Below are 6591 nucleotides of genomic sequence, written 5' to 3'. Positions count from 1 at the left end.
TTTTATCGAGTAATGCTAGAAACATGGAGTGATTGACGTTATAGTGCCAATCAAATTTTATTTTTTCTTTTCTTTTTTTCCTTCTAATTTAACATGGAGTGATTGGTATTGCCTCATCATCAAGATGGATGGTGGTAGGATAAAAGCGTGGTTTTTGCATTACTGTTTTGAAAACGTGCAACCTGATCTTGTTGCTGTTCAAGAACTTGCATGATCATGATGGGTATTTTCCCAAAGGATCTCATTACTGTTTGGACCTTGTACTTGCCTTCACTTTTTCCTTGAATGTTAAGATGATTGATTTTTACTCCCAATGGCAACAACTGTAACTGTCTTGATCCAAATTTTCCTTTGGTTTCTTAGAAGGGGGTTTATTATACACAGTAAATTTTCATGCAAAATTATACCTAATATACCATGTTTGTTTGTGTTTTTGTTTTCTGTTCGATACATTAATAAACAACTAAAAACACAAAATGCTTCTAAAAATATAAAATTTTCTACTTTCCGGCTCCTAGAAAAGCCACGGTCCACAATAATTTAAACAGAGATTGAGCTTCTTCACTTCTACGAGGAACGGTTACTCTAAACTTCCTTAGGCCCAAATATAATCTAATTCTTCTGTCCAGTTTAGTACTTGCAGAATTCATCAACTTGCATTTGAAAATAAGAAAGAAGGAAATTGCCCCGTACCTGATTTTGAGATTTTACTCATAAAAAAAAAAAAAAAAAGGGAAAATGAAGATATCCCAGTTCTAGGTGGTGACTGGTGACCGCACGAGTCAACCCATTGTTCCTTCCATTGAATGTGGATGGAGGTGAGGGCGGCTGCGGAAGAGGAGGTGGAGCCACCCCTCCACAATATGATGGTATGACTTTTCTTAATACACGTGGTTAAATTTCATTGGTTTGATGTGAAGAAGAGACAAATTGACGGAAGAATATTTTTGCCAGAGTCAAAACTGAGATATTTCTTACCAAAAAAAAAAAAAACTGAGATATTTTATTATCATAAGTTCATAACTCTAGAAAGATGGGGAGAATTTTTTTTTTTTCTCCCTCATGAAAATGACACTTTTAGCCCGTTTCCCCTTCCATTATACGACGAGTTCGAGAAAGTTTGGAATTTCACTTGGATGGAAGATCACATATCGAGTAATAACAACAACATAAACAAGTAGCATGTTGGATTAAAAAAAGAAGCTTCTGGGTCAACGATTTAAGGGGATAGTAGCAGCGCAATCTACGCTAGTTGACTTTAGCATCATTCTCCATTGAAAAAGAAGTGGAAATGTCCGGCAATTTGAAAAATTCAACCAAAGAGGCCAATGAAGCCAAAGTAATATAATATATATATATAAAACACTTTTCCAGTCAGTAACATGTTCATCTGATAAGGAGTGAGCAAGATGAAGATGGGAATCACAATTTGTCTCTACTATCTCCTCCTCTTGGTCACTCTCATACCCAACTTCACAGCTTCTCAAGTTCTGTTTCAGGTATGAATGTTATGTTATGACACATGCATGCATGATATTTGTATACATAACATATCTTCTCTCACCCTTTTGTTTTTTTTGCAAAACAAAGTATATGAATTTTCTTTCTGGGCTTTTGGTGGTTTTCAGGGATACAACTGGGAATCATGGAAGAAGGACGGAGGATGGTACAACTTCTTAATAACCAAGGTTCCTGAACTGGCCGATGCTGGGATTACTCATGTTTGACTCCCTCCCCCTTCTCAGTCTCATTCTGATGGTATATATGCCTCTACCAAACTCATCATTATACATGTACATAATCTCCATTGGTTTTTGTCGGGTTTTTTTTTTTTTTTAGCCTCGTTATTTGAATTTGGCTGTTTAATTTGCTTATGGTGTCTCTTCATTTTAGCTGAACCTATAGTTCATGTTTCTTCTCATCCAATTGTGTTAGTATTTCAATTTAAAGCCAAGTTATATTTATTGAAATATAGCTATATGAACAAATGATTAGTGGGTTGTAGGAATGTTTCATTCGTTATGTGTGATTGAGGTGAAGATTGAAGAAAAAAATATTTCTCTGCAGTTTTATCAAGTAAAACATTAAATTTTGTTTTGTTGGAAAGTTGGAGTTGTTTAAATGTAGAAGGTGCTTGGAATTAAGATTTGCATACAGGAAGATTTGTGTTATAAAATGGCGTCCCTGTCCAAAGTGAAGTGAATTGCCCATATATAAAATTCTTTGGCCATATTGAACCTCTAACAGATAGCAGTTAGTAGTTATAATTTTCATATAGTTTTTAGCAGTACACCTGTTTGAGGTTAATTCTAAATGTGTTTACTTCTTCTCAAGGTTTTTTTTAACGTTAGAATGTGTTGTGGGATGGATGGTATAGGGTCTTTTTAGGCTTTATCAGTATGAACTATAGCACATATATATTGATGGGATCTTTGCCAATAATTGTTTCCTTACTTTCTCTCAAGGCCCTCAAGGGTACTTACCGGGAAGGCTCTACGATCTCAATGCATCAAAGTATGGAAACCATGATGAACTGAAGAAGCTGATAAAAGCCTTCCAAGACAAGGGGGTCAAGTGCATATCAGACATGGTCATAAACCACAGATCTGCAGAGAAGCAAGATAGTAGTGGAGCGTGGACCATTTTCGAAGGAGGGACACCGGATAATCGCCTTGACTGGGACCGATCTTTCATTTGTAAAAATGACAAACCTATTTCTGGCACAGGAAAACTCGACACGGGAACTGATTTTGACTTAGCGCCGGATATTGACCACACAAACCCACGAGTCCGAAGAGAGCTATCAAATTGGATGAACTGGCTAAAGACCGAAATTGGGTTTGCCGGGTGGCGACTTGATTTTGCCCTGGGATTTTCCCCAGCTATTACTAAGATGTATATGGAAAATACTACGCCAAATTTTGCAGTAGGTGAAATATGGCCTAAATTTACTATTGACACCCTGGATGCTCATCGACGCCAGATTGTGAAATGGATAGAGGATGCTGGAGGACATGTCACTGCTTTTGATTTTACAACAAAAGGGGTACTTCAAACTGCATTAGTGCAGGGGGAGCTGTGGCGGTTGAATTTCTCAAATGGAGGTGCTCCTGGAGTGATTGGCTTGAAGCCAGGAAATGCTGTAACTTTCATAGACAATCATGATACAGGTTCCACCCAAAGGGTGTGGCCATTCCAAGATGACAAAGTCATGCAGGGATATGTTTACATTCTCACTCATCCAGGGATCCCATCAGTAGTAAGTTCTTTGAAACTCGATCTAATTTCTCGCTAGACGATTGGCGTTATAATGTTATTTTCATGAGGCTCTCTTAAATGAACAAAAAGTAGATCAAGCAAAACAATGGCCTCTAGAGCAGATAACTGTTTGTTGACAACAATTTCTTCAATTGCTTCTGCTGTTCATTTCATGCAGCAAGGAAAAGGTTTAAAAACATGAAAACTGATGAAACTAGCTAAAATTACAATTTAGCAGGTCCAATTTCCATTGCTGTCTCATCAAATCAGTGTGGAGTGAAACAATTAGTCTTTAATTGACAAGGAATTCTTTCATGCTGTTGTTTGTATTAGATGAATTAATGTAAATCTTTTTTATTTGGTGACAGTTTTATGATCACTTCTTTGACTTCTTTAATGGGGGTCTCAAAAGCCTTATCTCTCAACTCATTGCAATCCGATCCAGAAATGGGATCAAACCCACCAGTTCCTTGCGAATTCTAGCTGCAGAAACGGGTCTCTATGTAGCTGCTATAGACGAGAAGATCATTGCCAAGATTGGTCCAAGATTAGACAAAGTTGCAGAACTCATCCCTCCTACTTTCCAAGTTGTTCTTTCTGGTGAACACTATGCTGTGTGGGAGAAAAAGGCATAGGGAATATAATTAGTAATCATTTTAAATGAAATGAAGTAAACAAGGGATACTATGAAGCCTTTGTAATAAAATGTTGTATCATTGCTGATGAAAGTTAAGCCAAAATAAACCTTCATTTTATCCAGTTTTCTTCACTATTTTGTAATAAAATGTCTAGTTTTCTATTTTCGAGGCAAAAATATTAACAAATAACTTAAAATACAAAACACTTAAAAATATAAATTAGTGTTAACTTTTATGTTATATCAAAACATTTGTTTCAAACCAAAAACAAAAAACACCCGTCTAGAACACACTATCAAACATGCCGCATGGATCTAGTTTGACGTTGTATAAATATGGTAGGTGCCAAGTGACATAATTATTTAAAATTACAAATATAGATTAGATAAAAAAAAAAATTACAAATTGCAAATTATATTTGTAACTCAACGTCACTGCATCACATGACACGTATAGTGGGTATATGATGCATCAAATGATACTAATTAATTGGTGTGACAGTGACATACCATTAATTAATGAACAATAAATTGAATGATGAACTTATTTGAAATCACACAAAATTGTGAAGACCTAATTATTGAATTTTTTTTTTAAAAAAAAAAAAAAATACTAAATTAAAATCTATAAAAATCTACACACTAGATTGGATTTTTCCCTGCATACAATTCCCAGGGCAGTCGACTTGTTCAAACTTCCCTTTTCTACGGGAACTTTAGGCAGCCGTTCAATGGCAAATTCAAGTTGCATGGCGACATTAATTTCTGGCCGGAAATTTGCTTAACAGCAGTTTCCCAGCAAATCCTTGAACCCAGAAGCTTGTGTTTTTTTCAAGCAAAATTCTACGTATTTTTGTTATTACTTTATGACATTGATGTGATCTTCAAATTCCAACTTTGTCGTACTCATGTGTAAAGGAAGGGTCAAGGGGATATGGGCTAAAAGTCTTTATTTTTTAAAAAGTAAAAAAAAAAAAAAAAAAATTAGAAACTTCACTCGATTTTGCAATCACAACTTCGAAATTTAAAAATTTGCATTGTCGGTATCCCAGGTAAGGGGGCATTTTAAGTATTTCAAGCTCATAATATTTACGTGGAGATGAATCATGAAAACCACTCGTTCAAACATGAATTCTAAAACAAATTTGGTTTCTTGAGAATAGAATCAACTCTCCCAAACATGTTTTCTTAATCTATTTAATGTTTTTCAAACTATCTAAACATAATTTCAGAAGTTTTTTTTTTTTTACCACTTCAAAATTTTTGAAAAAAATAAAAAATAAACAAACAGGAATACAACAAAATAAACTTTCAAACAAGCCCAAAGCATCGAACAATAACTTTGGTAAAGAAGTTTGAACAAGTCTATATATACCATTATACCATTAACTAAAGTGGTATTAATTGATTGATCTGATGTGACATACTATTAATTAATTAGACAGTAAATTGATGAAGGAGCTTATTTGAAAGGAAAAAAAATAATAATAATAAATAAATAAATTTGAGGACCCAATTGTTGAAATTGAAAACCTATGTAAAATTGCATAAAAACCTATGCACTAATTTTAATTTTATCCTTTATATAATTGTCACTTAGATAGGTGTAGCGACAAAAACCTATCAAAGAAAAACTTGAGCATTTAATTGGCATACATGCCAATGAAGTCAAAGTAAATCACGCCCTCTTTTGCTGAATAGAATTCTCTTCAGTCCAAAATAGACCAAAAATATTCAGTTTATGGCTAGAATTTCTTCTTAAAAATCCTAAAGCCACAAATAGGATAGATGTCTTCTAATTAAAAATAATAATAAAATATTATTTTAGATTTAAATAAAAATAAAAAATAAAATTATAAAATATTAAGGAGTGGCTAGCTACCCCATTGGAGGTGGCCAGACCACCCCAAGGGCCAAACGATTTTATTTTTTTTTTATTTTTTTTTTTAAATTTGGCCCTAGGGGGTGGCTGGATCACCCCCAAGGGTCATGGGGTGGCTTCGGCCACCCTAGACCGGCCGTCTAGGGTGGCTTCGGCCAACTACCCCTTAATATTTTATAATTTTTTTAAAAAAAATTTATTTAAATTTAAAATAATATTTCATTATTATTTTTGGTTAGTAGACAAGTTTCCTATTTGTGGCTTTAGAATTTTTAAGAATAAATCCTAGCCATAAACTGGATATTCTCCAGTCCAAAATTGGACTGGAGAGGATCCTATTCCCTCCTTTGCATGGAACAAGATCCTATCCTATCCAGTTAATTATAATTGAAGGATATTTTTATCTATTCACTTTTTGAGTAGACAAAAATACCATTCTACTATAACTAACTGAATATTCTCTAGTTCTTTTGAACTGGAAAGGATCTTACTTCCATTTGCGTGGAATGGCATATATCCTCTCTATTTGAAGAAAATATAGAGGATCCGGTTAGGCAAAACAAGAGACTAAAATGGTCTTTACATTAGAGGATCCAGCTAGACAAAACAAGAGAATAAAATGATCTTCTTGTTTTGCATCCGCTCCATTTCGGATCCTTTTGGCCTTTGCCATTGATAACACAAACAGACAGCATTGCCGAACTTGCACAAACAGACAACGAATGGCGTGCAGGACTTAAACACTTTTCCAGTCAATAACTAGGAGTACTGAGCACCTAGCCTTGAATCTTGATTGCCTATAAATTCAATTGAA

At 34.6% G+C, this 6591-nt stretch overlaps 1 pseudogene; it reads left to right on the top strand.

Annotated features, from left to right (window-relative positions):
- The first annotated feature begins 1073 nt into the window (after positions 1 to 1073).
- Positions 1074 to 4007, top strand: LOC132179742 (alpha-amylase-like; annotated as a pseudogene).
- The last annotated feature ends 2584 nt before the right edge of the window (positions 4008 to 6591 follow it).

Source organism: Corylus avellana, chromosome ca4 (assembly GCF_901000735.1).
Source record: "Corylus avellana chromosome ca4, CavTom2PMs-1.0".
NCBI lineage: Eukaryota > Viridiplantae > Streptophyta > Magnoliopsida > Fagales > Betulaceae > Corylus > Corylus avellana.
Note: the sequence above shows the minus strand (reverse complement) of the source record. Positions and strands in the feature narration are given on the sequence as shown.